Genomic DNA, 21813 nt, shown 5'->3' with positions numbered 1-21813 from the left:
ACATAGAAAAAGCCTGGAGTGTCATGTTAAAAGATACATTTCCTCCTGTAAAAACATATTCCTGTTCAATATTTATTGTAACACCAGAAGGGCCTCGTTTAAATGCTAATAGCGAAAGGGAGAAAGCAAAAGGCAATGGTGGGAGAAGAGAGAGCAGAGAAAAATCTTATTTTTAAAAAAATAATTTTTAAAATACGAAAAACACATTCTTTAAAACACGAACCAAATTCAAGTGTTTTAACAAGTCAAACATAGCGATGAACTTGGTAATTTTAGCCAACCTGTGTGTCAAAACATAACGCCGTAATTCCACATGATTTCTATTTTACTTGTTTTCAAGAGTGAAGCAACAAGCGAGTTGCAGATTGGAACTGAGACGGAGCCAGCCCCAAAGCCTGCCACCCACTACACCTGCCTGTGGGCCAAGAGCTCTGAACCCATCCTGGCTTATTTTCCTGCAAACATGTATTTATTGAACACCAACATATCCTAAATATGGTACCTGTAGACGTTAGCATATTATATAGTGGATAGTCAAACTAAAGGAAAAGGTAACCTCCCTTGCAAATAGCCCCCTTGGAGTTAATATTCCATGAGCTTGCTTGGGCGTCCCTACTCTGTACTAAGCACTCTATGTGTCATTTCATTTTATCCTCACAGACACCCTGGAAAGTCGGTGATGTGAGGCTTCCCCCTTTTTGCAAAGGGGAAATGGAAGCTTGATGCTCTCCAGAGGACACAGCAGAGCTAGGATTTAGTGCCAGGTGTATCTCAATCCAAAGTACTGCCTGAGCTGTCGTCTCTTGTTAAGATGTTACTTTTTATATTGTATACGAATGCCTTGAGTGTGGTTGTATATTCCAGACCCCCATATATATGAAATATATATATATAAATTCTGAATATACCAGGCTGTCTCCACTCTGCTACTCTCCACCGGACAAGCGAGTTGCAGGCTTCGAGGTGGTGCAAGCTCACGCTGCCAGACACGTTCTCCAGCTTTATCTCTTCCCCGCCCACGATACTCTGCATTCCAGCCAAATCTGATCACTCATCTCTGTGATTGGAACACGGTTCACCTTACTCCATCCGGCCTTGGCTTGGATGTACTGGCAACAGAATCCAACCTGCAAACTCAGCTATGCAAAAATATAACTTTATTTTTCTTGAATCAACTCAATTTCTCTCCCTACTGACATTGAGGGACGTTCATGGAAGTCAAACAGGATTGGCTACGTAATTTGCAGAGCCCGGAGCACCGTGAGAATACAAGCCCCTTGTTCAAAAATTAAGCATTTGAAGACGACGACGACGACGACAGCCGAGCATTAAGCCAAGCGCTATCCCCTTCTGAGTAGAGTCCCGTGCGACTGCGTAGTTCACACACCTGTGAAACCGGCCCAATGGTGAATTTCAAATCCCTTTATCCCTGTAGTTATGGCTAAATTCTGGGAGGCTTACATGGGACGCGTTGGGGGTAGGAGGTATCTAATCCGTGCTGTGTGCTGTCCATGCTGCTATCTGCTGAGAAAGCCTGTCTACCTGCCTCTCCGTCATTAATCCAAGAAGATGGCCTCATTTTCATCCAGGGGGCCCTTCCTCCTTGTGCCACTGTTTCTTCAGGGCCCAAAGGGGAGAGCTGTGAGTCGGCCTCAGACATGTACACATCCAGGCTCACAAACCCACCAATCTCTCTTTGGATCACCCCCGCTCCAAACTTGGCTTTGGGGGACACGCCGGAGCCACAGTAGTTATGCACACCCTCTCTCCGCCTGGCCCTGGTCCCCAGCCTGCACATTCCCCACCCCCACCCCCACCCCCAGCCAAAGATATCCCACTAGAGAAGCCAGGAAGGGATTCCCTTCTCTCCCCATCCTGCTTTTGTCATGCACTGAAGTCAAGAATATCCAACAGTACAGTTGTCCCAATGGAGGAGACGTTATGAAGTCAGGGTGGGAAGGGGAGGTATGAGTAAAAGAGTGGGAGGAAAAAACTGGTTGTTATTTTAAATACATTATCCAGCCACACGTATTATATCTCCAGGGCTGTCAAGAATCTGTGTGTCTGTGAGTCCCCCAGTGGGTAGTGAACTCACCACATCCTTAGCTACCCGATTCCACTTCTGGAAACAACTTGTATTACCTTAAATAACCCGTTGTTGTTTATAAAAATTAAAGTACACACACACACACACACACACACACACAGAGCCAGGGCGATTACAGAGCCCTTCCCTTAACGCAGGGAACGAATTTTGTCTTGATGTAATTTCCATCTACAGGTCTTCAGGTAATGTGGGATTTCATGGAATAAATTGTATCATTTCTACCAAGTACTGAGAAGGCTTCCAAACGTGAGTCGCTTCTCCAGTTATCATGGCCACCTTGACATCCTTGCTTCTCCTCTGGTCCACTCTACTCCCCCCAAACACACAGATTTAGATCTGTCTCTGTCTGTCTGTCTGTCTCTCTCTCTCTCTGTCCCCCACCCCCATCCTAACTTTCTCTCTTGTTTAGCATAAAACTTACCAATCCCTCAACCCTTAAATAATAATTTATAATAGTACATTTTGTTAATACATTAATATTACATATAGTGGATATGTACTAATACTTACTAATTTATATCAAGCCAACTAATATTGGTTACGAATATAAGTCTACCACTATAAAAATAGTAGCGACAAAAGCTAACACTTGCGTAGTGTTTATTTTCTATGTGCCCATTATGTTAAAGATTTTATGTATAGGAATCCATTTTCATGAATTCCTTCATGGTGCATGTTATAAGGGCCGTCTGTGCTCTTGTGGGCGAGCGACACTGTCATTTGACAAGAAGGTTCCCCAGATCCATGGAGCCGCTCTTCGGGAGCCCCTCATTTCCATGGTTTATGCCTGTTGATCAGGGGTAATTATTAGAAGCACCTCTGACACGTTTGAATAGAATTCTAATTTGGACAATGAGTACCATGGCCATCCAGGGTGACAGGGATTAGCCCATGTGCAGACGCCATTCTGTTAAAGCTAAAGTGTGTTTTAATTCTCAAAAGTCTACTCCAGCGGTGGCCAATTGACCTAGAAATGCATCATCACCATCCCTGGCCTTGTCCTTCTTACCCGGACACCCAATCCCCCTTCTGCTTCTCAACTACATTGATCACCAGACTTTGATGTTCTACTCTGCATCTTCCCAGCCCTTCAATCAAATCCCCACCATTCTTTTAAAAAATAGACCCGTGTCCTGACTCCACAGCCTAATTCAAGCTGGTTCTGAGCATCTGTCTGGCAAGGTGAACTGTGTAACAATCACAGTTTCCATGCTACATCAAAATAAAAGTGTTTCTCACTCGAGCAATAATTCTACATGAGCGTTTTGGGTGCAGTGGTTCTTCTGGGCAATTATTTTTCAAGTGATGTCTCAAATACTCTTTCCATCCATGGCTTCACCGTCTCCTAAGTTCAGAGAGTCCTATGCAATCAGCTGCAAGAGGAGGACCAAAGAGAGAATGGTGAAAAGACCTGAAAGTGGTACGTAGCATTTCTACCCACATTCTATTGGCCAAAATGTAGAAAAGTAACGTATCACCCGTTCAGTTTTATGCACAAGAAAAGGAAACAGAGTTTGGTTCTGAAGTCTGCGAACGTCAGCCCTCCTGGCAATCCAATGCCCATTTCATTCTTTCTCACAGAGACAGCACCCTCTTCCTGGTGGGAGAGAAGTCGGAGTTCCCTCCTTCAGCTCAAACCCAGGGTGTCTTGAGGGATGAGTGGTCCTCTCTATCAGGTTCAGATGTGGCTCCCCGGGATCCAGTAACCCTGGAACAGACAGATAAAATTATCTACACGTCCTCCACAATACCCAGTACACCAAAGGGATGCATGAATCCGATAGCCGCAGTAACCCGTATGGAAAAAGATAGCATAAGAAATGAAGCAGTCACGGTCCACGACAATTGTGACGTCCTGTTAGTCAGTATGGAGAACTTCTACCCTGGCACGGGGACATGACATCACTAGACTCATATTTGTTCTCTGGATGAAACTCCCTTTTCCATTGTGTGTCTGACCCCTGAGTCGACCCTCAAGGAGCCTCCACTTCCAAGCCATTGTTTTCTGTGGCCATGTCTGAAGGGGATGTTGGGATAAATGTTCTCCTTGGGGGATGAGCAGACTTCTCAGCCTGTTCCCCTGATGGTTTTCTGAGTTATTTGCTTCTAGTCATTTCCCCTGTCCAGTCATACCCAATGTTCTTTTCTATATATAATTTTCAAGCCTGTCTTATATCTCTGCTTTTTAATCCCTGTTTCTTCCTCTTTCTCTCCTCCTTCTTCCTCTCTCTCTCTCTCTCTCTCTCTCTCTCTCTCTCTCTCTCTCTCTCTCCCTCTCTTTCTCTCTCTCAACTTAATACTTAGTGGTGGCTACCTTGAGGCACTCTGAAAGAAAAGACTTATGTAGAAGTTAATTAATTGCCCAAGATGAATATTGGTAGGCTTTTGTCTCTCAAAACCTCTATAAATTACTGTTTGAGGTCTACAGTCAGGTGTTTCAATCCTGTAAAGCCCCAAATTTCTGAGCTCTTTCTCCCCCCTTTATTGCTGTTCTCAAACTTACCCATTCTTTTCTGAGCTTAACTCTTTCTTGTGATATTTTGCTAAAAGTCAGTCAATAAGCCAGCACACTCAAAAATGGTTTCTTCTCAACCACTCCTGCTAGAAATATAAGCTCATTACTGAGGTCTGCCTTTCAAATTATCACAGGCACACTTACTTCACCAAATATGCTGCCATGACATAACACAGACTGCCAGCTTCTCAAATTTTGTTGTCTCATTTCCTCGTTGCCCACTGTGTGACCAACGCTACGTATTTAGGTTACTAGTTAGTCCAAAAAAGACTAACTATTGTTACAAACAACTACAAAATTCCAATGGCCAAACAACATCAGGATTCGTTGTTATAGTTCGTGGACCAGCTTCCTCATTGATAATCTTAGGTGACTCTCCTGGGCCTCTCATCAAAGAGATGACGCAGGGATCCAGGATGTTTCCACCTTGTGGACCTGCCATCCCCTGAGGATTTAGAATTCTGTTTCCCGTTTTGTGGGTGGGTGTTTTAGGGGTCAAACCTGGCTTCCCTGGTTTGTGGGGTCAAAATCTGATCAATTCGACCTACATCCTGCTGGGCAGAATTTATCTCAATCCCCCTGCTTACTGCAAGGGGAGTGGTTAGGTATGGTCAAACTGTGTGTACAAGAGGGAAGGTGCCCCAGTTACCAGTTTACTGCCTCTCACCTCCATATTGACCCTAGTGCTTGTCTGCGATATCGGATGACACTCTCCAAACATTTCTTCTACACTGCGAGCTGGATGTAAAGCTTCGTCAATAGGTATTGTTGGCAGGACACTGCGTTCGGAAGGAGGCTTCGCTTCTTGGTCTGTGGTGATGAGCTCGGCTGTCTCTTGCTCCTGCAGCACAATCCCTTGGTGCTGTGTGTGGTGGCATCCAGCGGCCTTGTGTCCCAGCTGCACGCCTAGAGAGTTGGTCCCTCAACAACCTTGCAGCCCCAGCATACGACTGGTGACCCCCCCAGCATCCGTCCTGGTGTGAACACCACACACTGCAGGCTTCACACTGGCAGCACACCCCAACTCTCCCTGAGCACCTGCCCAACAGCTGTAGGTCACCTGCATCCTGGAGTGTTGGTCCCTGTTGGCCCTTGACTGTGGAGCCCTTGACCTGGGCGAGCCAATGAACTTCTCCGCCATCCAGTCGACTACAAACACACTTCTCAGATGAGCTCTGACGCTTGGCATGGGTTTCCATGTTTGTTCTTCCCTGGACACTGCCTCCGCCTCAGGAGGTCTGTTAGCTAGAGTTCTCTTTAGCCCTTTACAGTCACTTCTCTATCAGAATTTAATAATTGTTTACAATAGACTTCCCTGGGTCAAAGTAGTCCATGGTTTGCTCTTCTGGTTCCACCCAAGCTGTCACAAACACTGGGTTTGGTGAGGATCTATTAGGTTGGTGCAAAAGTAATTGCAGTTTTTGCAATTCTTTTAAACCTTTAAAACCGCGATTACTTTTGCACCAACCTCATCGTATTTCTGTCCTGGCTGGAGTCTGTGTCGGCCAAGCTCTGTAGTACAAGGTCTATTTCATGGAGAAGAGAACTGAAAGTCAGGTCTTTGGATTCTAAATCACCACGAGGGATAGGAAATCATATAGGACATGGCAAGTGAAACTTTCAGTGAAAAAAAAATTAAGTGCAACAATAATATTATGTCTACAAGATCACGTTTTCTCACCAAAGGTATTTAGCATGGTAAACCATTTATGCAACATTAAACATGAACTAGATCATTATGTTTACAAGGAGGTCTGTTAGCTAGAGTTCTCTTTAGCCCTTTACAGTCACTTCTCTGTCATAATTTAATAATTGTTTACAATAGACTTGTTTAATAATTATTTAATAATTATAATTTAATAATTGTTTACAATAGACAAGATCAAAAATATGTTTTCCCGACACAGCCAGATTAACAGACCTAAAATTAATGTTTGTTTGCTCCTCATCCATTTCTCTCTGTGTGTAATTTTTTATTGGTATAATTCAGATACCATAAAATTAACTGTTTTAAAGTGTAGAATTCAGTGGTTTTACTATATTCACAAAGTATGCTACTATTAACTTTATCTAATTCCAGATCATTTTTATCACCAGAAAAAGAAACCCTGCTTTGCCCCTGTTGTCAACTCCTGTGCTTTGTGTCTCTCTGGATTTACCTTTTCTGGTAAATTTTAAGTTTCATATAAACAGAATCATACAATATGCGGCCTTTTGTGTCTGCCTTCTTTCAATTAGCCTTACTCTCAAGGTTCACTCATGATGTAGGATGTGATTTTTAATGTTTGATTTTTAAAATCATAAAAACATACATCTTCTTCTAAAACCTATGTTGTTAATACTGAGACAGTCACCCAGTTTTTACTTGAAAAAAAAAAAAGGCAATAATTATGAGGGGGAAAAAAGTAAAAATTGTAATGATTTCATGAAATTCTACATGCGAGCAAAAAAGAAAGTGAAAAATACCTCCAATCGTGCCTTCTAAATTTTCTCTCATGGTAGACTGCTACTAATAATCAACACTTATGTAACACTTCAGAATTTCAACACATTTTTATATTGAATGCCAAAGGTAACACCTACTGCGGGAATTATATGCTGGGCTTTAATTCTAGGAGACTAGGGATAGTATAAATAGCACTACTACTTTTTTTTTTTAGTTGTTATTATCACACATCCTAAATATAAGTTAATAAAACCTCTAGTATTTCTGTAAAAATGCTTCTGTGAGTAGAGATTGGCAAAAACCCACAGAGCAGCTTGCTTTTTGTTTTGTTTTATTTTTTTCAGAGAAAATCTTGAACTTGAGTTAATTGTGAGCTGTCTCTGAGAGGGTAGGATGGATCCAATTTTATTTCAAGTTCTTCCATAATATAAGAAGGGAGGTGAGATGTGATATATAATACCATCATCTTCATATCTATACTTAATGGTTTTTTTCCCGACCCTATCTTCCGAGATGTTAAAAGCTATTCCCAAGCAGTCATAAAATCCTAGCTTGTGTTTAGCAACAATCTTTGCAATACTCCTCTGAGATACGAGGTTGGAATATTATTACAGCTGGAGAAAAAAAGATGATGGTAAGCTAAGTGACTTGTCCAAGGAGACACTATAAATCAGACGTGGGCCTTGGAGATAAACCTGGGCTTCCCTTGAAGACTTTTCTCTGTGATATAATATGGCTTTTCTGAGCCTTTTAAGGTTCCTCGTTAACCCTGCAGTTAATTTCCATGTTGTATAAGGCATTTTCCAGATACATAAATATAACCTTCCTTAACACAATTTCTCAGGCCATTCAAATTAAAGAAATCCCCTCCTAATAAAGACCAGAGAGAATCTGCCTCAGATACAGATATTGGAAACCCAGTAACTTACAGTAATGACTTCCATCTGACCCCAGTGACTGATGTGAGGTTATCACATGGCCTGGCTTATTACCCTTGTTATTGAGGACTGATACATAAGTATGTTGGGACTACTGGCTATCGTTTCTCACTAATGGGAGCAATATGTGGAATATAATATGGACCCAAAGATTTCTTAGTCAGGTGCAAGTTAGAAAAAATGATTCTTATCCCCAATGTTAAAGATGCCTTTTACAAAACTCACATGTATTGTGCTGCTATGGGGTAACTAGGACATCTATAAACTAGATTCAGACAGAGGGGCAACTATGCTTCATAAGATGCTTCATATCACAAGGCGTCTATTCCCAGCCTCTACTCTCAACTGCTGGGTGATTCTTTGATTGGTCCCTGTGTTTCTCTGCATCTCAGAAGAATAGACGCATCTCATAAGCCAGGTCCATAGTGTTTCTGTGACCCTTCCTGACTTGGATTTACCATCTGTGTTACGTATAACAAAGGCATATATCACTGTTCCTTAAGAATACTGGCCATGACCTTTCATGACCTTTAACTCTTTCCTGCTTCCCACCTTAGCACCCAGGCTGCAGAGGCCTGCTTTTCACCTTGAGCCAAGAGAAGAAGTCAAAATTTAGTTTACATTGTAAAGTTATCTGCAAAGCTACTCTTGACCGCAAAGAAAGCAACATTTGATATCAGGTAAATAGAATAATTAACACCTTAGTATGAAGCAACTATATTTAGGAATCTTTTCTAAGATATCCTAACAGCTCCACTCAGGAATGATAGGTAGGGACATTGTATGACTGAAGGAGTTTCCAAAAGTGGCTCTGCACATGACTGCATGTCTTCATGGGACAAATTCCAAGAGTGGAATTGCTGGATAATTCATAAGGGTTGTTGTTACATGACTAGCTTTCATTTGGAAAAGATGGTAACCATCGTCTCTCCCACTGACAGTGAAGGAGAATGGTCTGCATCCAGGTCTTCTGATTCTTGCTGAGGCTGAAGGGACACTGTGATAAATTCCTTTTAGTCTTACCACTGAAAGCCAGAGGACAGATCCAACCTTCACAGAGCCTTCTTCTATGCAATGCCATTTTTATTCAAGTTTTATCCCCCATTTGAAGCACATATGTAATTACTTCTGTAAATCTAGAGGAATTAATTTTCTATCTATTGTGAGGTTCAGATGGGAACTATTTTAGCAGCGGATGCCAAAGAGAAATTTTAATTCTTAAGCCCAATTTCATATGCATGGGTTTGAATGGAATAGGGTAAAATGCAAACTTTTGAATAGTCAGTTATAATAAATAACTCTACTACATAGTATGCAATGTGGATTTATTATTAATCTCGAGAATTTCTTTTTTATCCCTCCTGCCATAAGCCTTTATCCAGAAGAAGCTAAAGCACAGCCAATTTCCCTGGACGTCCACCATGCAACTCAACTCAACTTTTCTCCCGAAGCTCTCTGCCTCTCAATTGTTAAGAGATTTGCGGTCCAGAATGATCATCAAATATTGTGATGCAATTAGAGTGGATTGATCATTTTGTTTTATGAACAATATTATCACTGGCAATATAATGCCTATGCAAATCAGAAATTCCCTCAAATTTCTGAAATTTAAAATTGACTAATAAGGCATCGGTTGACAAGAGTAGATTGTTTCAACTGTAAAAACTGGAAAAAACTCGATGTTTTCACTATGCTCCTCAATAAATATATGTGCATACAGACCTACCCGTTTGTTCCTGTAACAATTTTAAATCTCCTTTTGCCTCTCAGTGCAAAGATCGTTACAGACAGCACTTCAAACTCAAGTGATGTCTCACAAACAACAGATGCTTGTTTTTAGGAGAATAAAGGGGAAACTATTAAGGAAAAGAAAGTTTCCTTTAGGAAGTTTTTTTGTTTTGTTTTGTTTTGTTTTTTTGTTGTTTTTGTTTCCATTCAAGGTCGATGGATTTAGGCACATCATAATCTGGGGAAGAGAACGGGACTACAATTTGACAGGGTTCCCTCCCAAAGTTTTTCCTTGCTCTTGACTTTGCACATTCAAAGTGCTTCAGGGCCCTGGGGGCAAGTCTCAGGACAAGGCACCATCTCGATGCCCACGCGTATTTATTTTTATGTCCAGTGCTCAAGACCTTCACACAGTGGTACTAGGGAGCCCATTTCCTCTCGTGCAGCACTCTCGGCGGCCAGGCACGGAGGAGTTAAAGGGAGGCCAGGGTGCAGGAACAGCTGGAGATAATTACTGACAATCAAAGGACTTGCAGAAAAGCAACAGAACAGCAGGGTGAGGTGTTCTGCCTGGCTGGATTATAGGAGTCGTCTGGACAGAGGCAACTGGGCTTAAACACTAGTAAGGGAATTTTGCCCTGTTTGATCTTATTTTAAGACCTAAGAAAGAAATTGGGATTGGTTTGAACCTGGTTTAAAAAGCCCAAAGGTAGACATTCCTGCCATAAACAGCTTGAACTCTCTTGTCCTGTAAATGAGGAGACAGGAAAGATGTGTTAAGGCCAAGGGGACTTTGTGTATTCCACACAAGATCAAGTTTTACTTCTGAAATTCTGAAGGATGCTTTTGGACTCCTGTTTTCCAACAAGAGCAATTAGTCTAAAATCTTGGCCTTCGGACTTTGTTCTTTGTGTTCCTTTTTCTTCAGATCTCCACATAAAACACCCCGACGTTGAACTTTTTTTTCATCACTTCACTTTTTCTGCAGTCCTAAATTATATTTCAGCAACTGCCATTTTCCCTCAGAGGACCAAGATTCATGAGGCAAATAAATATTTCTTCAGGGAGAGAGTGTATTGTAGCCAGCACTATTTTAAGGAGATATCAGATCTCTGAAGTCTTTAAATTGGATTTTCTTCTCAGATACATTTTTTTTTTTGCCATTTAATAACATGTATAAAATGGATTCACTGCATTATATTTAGTATCTAAACCTTGACTCTTGGAGAAACTTTCCCTTGATGCAGTCCAATCCCAAACTACAACAGCTCTCCCTTTGATTTATCTATAATGTTAAGAAATAAGCTCTAAACTTTACAGTATTGGGTACTTTATCAGGTAACCACAGAATTAAGCATGCCAAGCAACTTGAAAGAAAGCACGCTTACTTCAAAGATGATGGCATTAGATGTTACAAGATAAAATGGAGAAATGCCTCATGTACAAATGCCAGGGGCAGGACTTATACAGACAGCATAAATGACAGCCTTTTCATTTGTGAGACGGAATTTGTGGGGGGCAAAACTCATGGTGGAAGTCAGAAAGGGTTCTACACAAAAGCACTGTCAGAACCTAAGATGTGTCTTCCTTCCTTAGAACCTGTCAGTGGTTCCCCACTGCTTACTCGATGAAGTCCGGATGCCTTAGCATTCACAGCAGCACATCAGGAAGTGTTTCAAATCTGCCCCTGCTGCCTCTTCTCTTTCCCCATCTTTGTCCCTTGCGCCCCTGTATCATCCAGCCCTTAAAAAGGCCATTTACATTCTTACCCTTAAACTTTTGAACCTGCTGTAACTTCCAATGCAAATAATTGCCCTATTTTCTACCCATCCTCAAAAGCCTACCAGAGATCTTTGTCTCACCAGCCCACACTCTTAACCAACGAGCAAGAGGCTGTACCCTTTCTGTTCCTGCGGACCCAACAGAAATCCATGCTTTACCGTCAGTTGCCTAAAGAATGAATCGATCTTTTATTGATGTATCCAGAGTAGCAGGCATTTTCCTCTATTATCCAGTTGTCCCACGAGTCAGGCATTCATGCATGCAGTTGTTTTTTTAAAAGGGCTCACTGAGTATTTTCTGCATCATGATGGTCAGTCAGTGCTTCAAATTCTGGGAATCAAACAGTAGACAAGACAGACTGATGATCTCAGGGCTAATGATCCAGCCACTCCCTTAAACCTCTTCACATAACGTTACGATTAACTACTTGCCTGCCTGCTGTCTTTGAAAGAGGGAGACCTTCTTAATAACCTTTGAATCCACAAGGCTTAGTGAGCAGTGTGGTTCCTATTTGTACACCTAGTAATATATCTAAACTGATGCTCACTGTCTTCTAAGAAAGTTTCATGCTTTCCACGAAGCTACTCATGGAATCTTCACCACAGCCCTGTGAGTTGAACAGTCATTGTGCCCAGAGAAGGCAAGAAACCTGCCCAAGGTCACCGTGTTATGCAGTAGCTGAGGCAGAACAAGTATGCCTGACTCCCAGAGTCAAATGCATGAATGAATGAATGAATGAATGAATGCAGTTGTACAGAAAGAGACCAGTCCTTTGCCCAGTGATTCAGGTAAGATGGACAGGTAGCCACTGGCCAGAGAATGAACAACAGAAAGAGTGAAAGTCTCCATTCTTAGTGTGGAGGAGGCAGCCCCTGGCTTCATGGGCTTGAAGACTTGGAAGCTTATGCTAACATGTGACTCATCGACCGCATCGCTAAAGCTGGATGTCTGTGGACTAGTTAAAAATGATGAGTTCATTAATTCACTCATTTTTTATCCTCTTTGTACAAGTTATTTCAGACTGACTAAGAAAAGAGAACGAATCTCACCAACTGAAATAAATAAATCCCTTTCTTCTCACCCTGGAACATTCACTCTAGACTTCCCCATATGAGAAGCTGCTGCTTTTGACATTAATGGTCACCGTTGTGAATGTCTGTCCATTTGGCTTTTGTTTGGGGATCCACATTGAAACCACCCCTACATCTCTTTACGAGGCAGCCTCATGATATTCCTAGAGTGACTGTCTTGGCCTTTGAAATTCCTTTCTGCACCCCACCCCCAGAGCAACGCTTTTTTACACACAGCGTAACTTTCACATCCGATCATAACAAACACACTCTCGAAAGTTAGTAGACATCTTTCTAGTCCTTTCTCTTTCATGCTGTTGCAGACATGTAGAAACTGTTTATGTATACGGACAAGATTTGCAGATGTAAATAGTAAGGAAGAGGAAACGTACTAAGCAAGCAGGCTGATAGAGTTGTTATAATTGATTGTCACAGTTGGGCCTGGCCTTCCTGATAAATTTCGTATGTCTCACCATAAAAAGGGAGAGTTTTACTATATAGCATTCCTCGTGGAGTCACATTCTTTGTGAGACATAACTCCTAACAGTAATGTGAGGAATTAATTTCTGCTATTTTGCTTATGCAAATGGCCACAGAGAAAGCTTTAGTCACTTCTTTGACACAGTTCACTGACGTTTCACAGACTACAGAATTCATTTACATCTGTTGACGTCATTGTTTTGGCCTGTAACTCCCCTACATTATTTACTGGATATAATAGTCTTTAAAAATGTTTTATGAAAAATAATTTTCCACGGGGGGCTGGGGGAAACCCCCTTCACCCTTGACTTTGTGTTTCTCTGTGGTGAAGCATCATTAACGGAATATTCCAGGCCTCGCTCCACACCCTCAGAGACAACTTCTGAAGGATGAGGGAGCTTCTCTGGCTGGTGGGTCTGGAAGAAGCAGGCATTCCTAGCTCAGTCCTTTCTTTTCATCCTTCTCTTTAGGATGTGCCTGTCTGAAGATAGCAAGCGCTTTGGTCTGCATGAGTGTGAATGGTTTGCCATAGGGCCTGACATCCCCCATCTGCCCAACCAGGCACAGTGATTCTATATTCCGAAGTTGGACAGATGAAGGGCGTCATTTGGGGCCCATCCAAACCTCAGCATTGGTTTGGAACAACTAGAAGATGATGCTTTTGTGAGGCAGAAAAGTTTCTTAAAATTGAGCCTAAGAAAGAATTCTGAACAAAATGGAAGTAGTCGTCAGTTTGGATCCTAGCTCTAAAATCCAATGACATGAGATTTCTCAAATTGTAAAATCTCGTTCTGCTTCTCTGTCTATAAACTTTGTATTAGAATACCTGCCACCACTTTATCTAAAACAAAACAAAAACAAAACCGTAAAGGTAGACAGTGCAATTGTATGAGAGCCCTGGAGTTCTTGGGTGAGATAACATTACCATTAGTATTCTAGAACCAAAGTAAGACACTACTTGGTCTGTACCTAAAATCTGCTCTTCTTAGACTTGAATTCTGCGAATAAAGAGTTTTACATCTGATTTTGTTTTTCCCTAATCTGGCAATGTGAAGAATGATTAAAGCAAGGTTTTACATGTGGCAAGGTCGGATCATGACTCGTGATATGTTCCCAGTCGAACATTCTTTCTTCCCCTCTTTTTTTTCCCCCCAAGGGAAATATATTGTCGGACTTTGAAAAGGTGGGGTTCTAATAAAATTCTTCCTGCATTTCATCTGTTGCTGCTTCTGGTAAAACGCTACACACACACACACACACACACACACACACACACTTAGCAAAGGCTAGGATTTCTGGAGATTACTTTCAGAGTTCCTGTCTCACCCAGAGCACATATTCAAAAATTCTTCTGGAAAGGTTATCAGAGGCAGTAAAGGATGTAGAGACATCACTATGTAGGAGTAATGGGGCATAAAAACTAAATATTTATTCTACCCGCCGAGCACCAGCTATAACCACAGTTTAGGAAAAAACTTCTCTGTACCTGCCTCTAATGGCAACTGTACCTTCCAGATTTATCAACTATGCCTGGTTTAAAGATTAGTTCCCAGTAGGAGATTCCTTAAACTGAAGAGCACTTTGAAAAAGGTTTGTTTGATCCTCATCTCATCTGTACCTAAGTATGGCTAGAAAGCATGGTAATGTATTTTGAGTCGAGGCTTCATTCATTTTAATGAGATGAAATGCCTATGGAGGTCTTATAATGTTGGAAAGATATTTATTTACAGCTTAGAGTCTTTCTCTTTGAAAAAAGAATATTTTACAGGAAGATTTCATCAGTTGCTACAAAGAACTTATTTGTTGCAATGTCACTGCCATAGCAGATATTAATTCTTTCAGTTTTATTTCTAGGTGACCCAGTTAGGACTTAGGTGTTTTCACGTCTGTAGATTAGTACTTTCTCTCAATACATGGTATTTTTCTAAAATTTAATCTTCTAAACCTGTCTACTTTTAATTCAGCCTAATAACAAGGAGCTAGTTAAAAATTACAAAACAAAATTATGTAGTCATTAAAATCATACCATCCAAGCATATTTAAAATATGGAAAAAAAATTAAGTTGTACAGAGTGAAAAAATGGTTCATGCAAGGCCACATGACTTTCTTCATTAACAAACATACACCTGTTACATGTGTATAAACAAAATTAGGAAGACAGAAACAAAATGACAGATTACTGCCTGATAAATTAAAGTACATGATTTTTCTTTTAAGTGTTTTGATATTCTATTTTTGTTATTTGAAATTTTTTGAATAAATATTACTTTTGCAATCAAAAAGTTTCGTTTTTGAAAGTCTAAATAAAGAAAAGTTGTTTGGAGGATTAAAAAGGCAACTTTCCACCCCAGCTCTTACAAACTATATGCATTTTTGTCTCATTGTGCTGGCTTTAGCCGTGCAGCTGCATAAAATAACATTAATAGAACCCTAGAATATTATTTTAAGTACTAAAGTTTTTATTTAACTGTGTACTACACATTGCCTTTTCTACCAACTGTTTGCTTAAGATATTTTACAATAAAAAATAATAAAATAGTAAAATAAAAACAGAACTGAAAAAGATGACACAAGTCTGCCAATCATAAAAGCCAAAATAATTGCTATGTTTGTGCCTCAAATTTGTCTCTAAGGTTTTCTTCTCTTTGTTTACAAGAAGAAACATGTCCTTAGGAGAAATATATTTTTCCTAGCACTGTATACTAGAGGAAATATCTCAGGTGGGAATCTAACATTGGGTTCCATAATCACTGTGTCATTTAAAGTTATCAACAATGTATACAATTTCTATTGCTCTTAGCAAAAATTTACCTTTATTTAAAGAAAACAGCATAATATAAAAGCGAATCTTTAATGAAGGCAATTTTTTGGTGGCTAACCTGTACCTGATGTGATGTCATATATAACTTCCTGGTTTTCTAACTGGCTCCAAGGATGGAATTTGCAGTGGATGAAAGCACTGCCCTTATAAAAGTTTCTCCAACATCATTCTTTAAATCCAGCTTCTGATTGTAGTTTTATGGTTGGTAGGCTAATCATCTGTATTTGTTGACTTAAGGCAGGTTGATTGATAAGCTTTAGAAACAAAGAAAAAGTGGCAGGGATATAAGCTAGCCCAGTCTCAGCTTCCTTATTTACAAAGGAGGAAAGGGACGTACAGAATTGTAGAGCATGGTAAGAAACAACACCTCATCCATCCATCCATCCATCCATCCATCCATCCATCCATCCATCCATTCATTCCTCATTTAACAAACGTATCAGTTAAGATGCTTTCCACTGCAGAAAGCATAATACACACATAAGAATGGCTTCAAGGGTAGAGTTTATTGTTTCACATGACCCAGATCAAAAAAGACCCCCTAGGAGACATTAAGTCTATTGGGTTTTATCCTATCGGAGAGACAGAGCCATTGAACAAGTTTAATTAGATTTGGACTTGGGATTGTGGCACCTGAATTTCAGAGGAACAAGAGTGAAAGCAGGAATACCAGTTATTAGGTCATCAAATTAGGACTCTATAAAGATGCTCGCCCAAACCTGGGCGATATAATAAGAAAAAAAGGAAAAGACATATTTGAAACACGTGAGAGGCAAAACTAGCAAGAATATAAAAGCTGACTAAATATGGGACATTAGGAAATAGGAGGAGAGACGAATAACTTCCAGATTTGTACTCTGAGTAACTGGTCCTATCAATTTAGACAGAGATGATTGGAAGAGGAAAAGGAAGACCTTTATTCCAGACTTTTTGAGGTAGAGTTGCCAGTGGGAAATGAAGTTGGGGACAACCAGCAAGAGTTTGGATAAAGGCCGAAAGCCAGGTCCAAGCTTGAGACGAAGACATGGGAATCAGAAAGTTTGGATGAAAGATGAAACCACAAGAGGAGATGGCTCACAAACTATGAAAATGAGACGAACAGTGGGCTCAGAACTCAACCGTGGGGAACGCCAATCTCTGTGAAGAGCAGGAAGAAGCAAGGATCCCATGAAGATGGAAGAGAAAGTTCTGGCAAGTGTATAGTGAGAATCAGAAGCTGAGGGGAGGCGGTTTCAAGGAGACAGTGATTAATCCTCTTAAGTGGTATAAAGAAATCCAGCAGGATGATGACTGAAATTTTTCGTTGAATTTGGTGATTCAAAATGCCCAGTGATAGCTTTTAGCGGTAAAGAAATCGGTAAGAGGGAGAGATTGTAATGGGCTGGGAAATGCTGCGTGGGGGGGCGGGGGTAAAGTAGAAACAGATACTTCCCCCTTGAGAAGTGGAGAAACGTGCTCAGTACCGTAAGCCAGAGTTTGAGGTCAAGGTGGACAGAATGGAAACCTCAGGCCAGGTCCTGCCACTGTCCTGAGTCCAGCTCTCGGTCCTTTACATGGCCACGTTCATCAAAGGACCTCACAAATGGGTGCAGTCTTTCACCACCGTTTCTAAGTTTCTGACTGTCTAGATGAGTGGCTGAGAGGAATTGTCCTAGCAATTAAAACATACTCAAAAGCTTCCAAGAGGTAGAATGTTTGGGTGATTGATTTTAATGGGGCTGAGCAGAGCATAACAAATTAATAATATGATACTCTATAAAATCCAGTGTTTTCAGACTTGTAGAAAGGCCTTCATGGGACCAAGGAGTGTTAGTAGGTAAAATTGAATGGATGTATTTTAAAACAGTACCCGCAGCCCACATAACTCTGCCACGTGATTTTTTTTTTTTTTTTTTTTTTTTTTTTTTATCATCCAGGGGCTTAGCTCATATTTAAGTGCTTGGTTAAAGAAACAAAACACTAAGGGGTGCAAAGTTTCTGATGCTTCTTGGGGGCCACAGAGCTCTTCTCATCACAGTGGTCCTAAATAAAGGAAAGACTCGTTCTCACGGCACGTTCCGGGAATGTAGAGAAGCTGTTACAGCTCCAGCTTCGTGGGGAGTAGAGAGAGATAAAGCTGGCCATAGAGGCCGGAACCAGATACTGAAGGGTTGTATGCATCATGCTAAGGGGTCTGGATTTTATCTTGTGGGTTAGCAGAGAGCTATTAAAGACCTTTAAGTAAGGGATTATCGTGATCAGATTTCTATTTTCTGGCAGCTACAGTGTGGAGAACTGAAGGAGGGCAGAGACTGGAGGCGATGAGTCCCGTCGGTAAGTCCTGTTTATTCTCCTCCTTCCCTCCCTTCAGTTCTTTCCAGGGGCTGCTTCACTGGTCTGGGTTTTCATTCCTCAACACACTGACCACGTAGGCATGTTGTGCTCATGTGCAGGTACACACACACACACACACACACACACACACACACACACACAGCATGGTTTCTATTCTGACCCTTCCTAGGTAGGGTCATGACTTCCTGTTGTACCCAGGTACCCAGAGTCTTGTCAAGGAACACCAGGATATAGTAGATGAATGAAGGCCTCCTTATCTGTTGGGAAGACAGGGGAAGGTCCATGGGATTCGGTCAAGGAATGGAAATGGGACCGTGTGGATGTATGGAGATTATAGCCAAGCTGCTTAGATGAATTTAATGTAAAATCTTCCTCTTTTCTATACAGTTACAGTGTGTTTCTCATGGGATGCATTGAAAGATAGGCAGAATTCTAAAAGGCAGGTAGATAAAGGAATTCAAGAAAAGGAATTAAAAATGTGTGTACACACCATAGACCTTGTACAAGAAGGCTTGCGTGAAGCGTCTGGCACGCTAATCGCCACTAGTGAGCTGCAGAAGAGATGGCGAAGGAGAATGGAAGCTCAGGTCCCCCGGATGAAAAGAAAAGAATAAATGCTAAAATGCAATAAAATGTCTGCAAATGATGATTCAAAATCAAGCAGATTTAAGGGGAGGAGTAATAGAAACTGTCTGTGTGTCTGGGTTTAATGGTGGTGCTGTTCTTGGTGGGTACCTGCAGGAGAAGTAATTACAGACAGTCCTTGTTAAAAGCTGTAAGTCTTGGAAGGAAGAGAATAATGTAGCCCACGTGGGCTGTACTTACAGGAAATTCTGACAAATACCTATGTGGTCTTTAATGTTGAGAGCATTGTCTTTGGAACGTTTTTGTTTTGTTTTGTTTTTCACTCCTCGGAAAACAAAGTAACGTCTGTGGCTTTTTTGTTTTCCTCATGTTAAAACATAGGAGAGAAGTAGAGATGCTCGTATCTTAACAGCGAGATGGAAAGAAGGCAGGACCATTTCATTGGTCACCGAGATCAAATTGCATATTGATCTCGGTTATTGAATCACTGAGATTGTCTTGAATATCGCCCATTTGAAATGTGACGAATACCCACAATGGTCAACTCTGATTTCAGAGGGAAACTATTGCTCATGCTCATGCTGCTTTGGCTATCTGTGAGAATAATGAGGTACTGAACCAGTTGGCATGGACAGCTCTCTTTGCACTCCTGGGAGAAGGCACAGGGTCCGCCTCTTACCCAGGTGACATCTGGCTGTGAGGGAGTCAGTACCCTGGCTGTACAAGGAAAGCATGAGATCACAAAAGAGATTTCCCAACCCTGAAGCTACTGATGGGCCTTGAGGTCAGCAGGTTGATGGAGACGAGAAAGCAAGAGTTAGCTAAATGACGCGTAATGCTACAATTGGAAGGTACCTCTTTCACTCCACAAATACTGAAAGCTGGATGAACTTCGTTTCATGGAGTCAGAACCTGATAACTCTCCTGTTCCCATAATGTAGAGGCACCCATACTAATAGGGGTGGCTTCCAAGTAATTTAGAAATTTAGAGCTGCTTCTACCCTGTAACCTCAAGAGTTGAGAGATGACGGGAATAAGCTGCTGGGTTTCAGAGAGCCAGATCTTTAAGCCTGACACATTTCTTACTTCCTTCCGTTCCTTGTAAGGCCAGGACACTTAGTCTTCCAAAGTGTCTGCTCTAATTAAATGCAGGTCTAGTATGCCAAAAATGTTTTGAATGTAAAAGATTAACGAGGGAGAAAACTTTTGTGAAAGAAGGAAATTGAGACAGCCGAGGCCCCTCCTCGTTGGCGTGGTTTGAAGGGGGAGGCAATCTTGAGGTCTAAGAACAAGAGCAGCGCTTTTTTTTTTTTTTTTTTTTTTTTTTTTTTTTAAAGAGACACTTGGCTCCAATGGGAAAGAATGAACAAAATATTTCAGGAACTAAGGCAACAGCCACCCAGGAAGGCTCACCATGATCCTGGGTGACAGATGAGCGCTAAGTGGGCTGTCTGAGTAAATGGGGGCAAGATTAAGCCGTTCTACATGTGCTTCTCCTGGTCATGTTAGCTCTTGTTTTGTTTTCGAGCTCACCATAAGGGGAACCCACTGACCATTCTGACCTTTCCTTCCAGATTTGGCTTTTAGAGGAATAAATCAGGATTAGCACCGCCATTAAGCTTCAGACATGGTGTCTTTAAGACACAAGTAAGATCATTACTGGCAGTTTTAGCTCTTGGGACAAGGTTGCATTGCTAATTTGGAACACTAAGAATTCATCAGTAGAAGAAACTTGATGTTCCTGTGGGCAATGCCAATCTTCCCAAATATTTTGACTCTAACTTGTTCTCTCAGCTGGGTGGTGGGGAGGTGAGAAAGGAGACAGAGATTTGTGTTTTGGTCACTTGCCAGCCCTTCGATGTCAGCTAACCTTTTGAGAAGTAGAAGATTTTTTTTTTTTTTTTAATAAAAACATTTAGCAGTGGTCAGACTGATGAATATATTTGGAGACCCTGTAATGATGTAATAATGGCAACAATGTTATTTTTACAGCATTAGAAGAAAGGAGGACAACTACCAGCTGCCAAACTCATTGGTCACATTGATCCCTAATAAATCCTGGGTGAGCCTGCCCGATATTAGTCATAGGAGTTAATCTTGTGAATCTGTTAGGACTTAAGATACATTACTTTCAGTTGGGAGGGTAAGAGAAAATGTTCTGGCAGTTGGTAAGAGAAAGGATAATTTAGTATACTTTCTTAATGTTTTGAAAAGCTGTACTGAGGCAACATTTGGTTTTTTGGAGGACCGTCTTGTTTTCTCAAGAGAAAATGGCAATTTCTCATCAGAGAAAGATTGGGGCAGTACACATTGGGGAAGAGAAATTGTGTAGTCTTTCAGGTTTCTAAGAAAAGATTTTAAAAATGCCCAACCACACATGATATCATTTCTACATACACTGAATTTACATTTACTGAAGGCTGACAAAGGTGCAAGACTTCCAATGAAGATACCTTTCTTTTTCTAATATATTTTAAGGCAGTGCCCCTCACAACTCTAGTCGCAGTAGGTACTATTAATATCCCTATTTTACAGAAGAGCAAACTGTCGTGTACTGTCATCCAACAACTTAATATGGCCAACAAGACTATATTGTGAAACTAGGATTGTGTATCAGGCGTATAAGTTTCCAGAACCCAAGATCCCAAATGTGAGGCAAAGCAATGGGGTATTTTACCGCTTTGAAGGTAGGACACTTGGTGACCAGCAGCAAAGCTGCAGTGGGACAGATGTGGGTTCTTCCACTGACCAGCTATGTGAGTTAATCAGGCTCTGAGCCTTGTCTCTGAAATGGAGGTCCTGGTTGTTCCATAGAATGCTTGTCATGATTACATTACATACCGTAAAAGCAATGACTGGTATACCATAAGCGCTTAGCAAAGAGTAATTGTGTTTTGAATGACAATTCTTGGAATCCATTTATTAGTTTTACTTATTTTTGACCAGTGATGCCCACGCTTGGGCCCTACTCTCTACCAATAGGTCACCCATCATTTCTGGGAGGAG

At 41.1% G+C, this 21813-nt stretch overlaps 1 long non-coding RNA gene across 1 annotated transcript in view; it reads right to left on the bottom strand.

Moving 5' to 3' along the window:
* The window catches only part of LOC141568699 (uncharacterized), a 15996-nt gene extending 4153 nt beyond the window's left edge, over positions 1 to 11843 (bottom strand). Inside the window, exons 1-2 of the long non-coding RNA XR_012491925.2 lie at positions 11675 to 11843; positions 909 to 3815 (exon numbers count right to left, since the gene is read on the bottom strand). This is a non-coding gene — a long non-coding RNA (uncharacterized LOC141568699). The remainder of the gene's footprint in view (positions 1 to 908; positions 3816 to 11674) is intronic.
* Positions 11844 to 21813: the final 9970 nt, after the last annotated feature.

Source organism: Rhinolophus sinicus, chromosome 7 (genome assembly GCF_057876585.1).
Source record: "Rhinolophus sinicus isolate RSI-liver-muscle chromosome 7, RSI-T2T, whole genome shotgun sequence".
Lineage (NCBI taxonomy): Eukaryota > Metazoa > Chordata > Mammalia > Chiroptera > Rhinolophidae > Rhinolophus > Rhinolophus sinicus.
The sequence above is the reverse complement of the archived record's forward strand: the minus strand, read 5'-3'. Positions and strand labels throughout refer to the sequence as shown.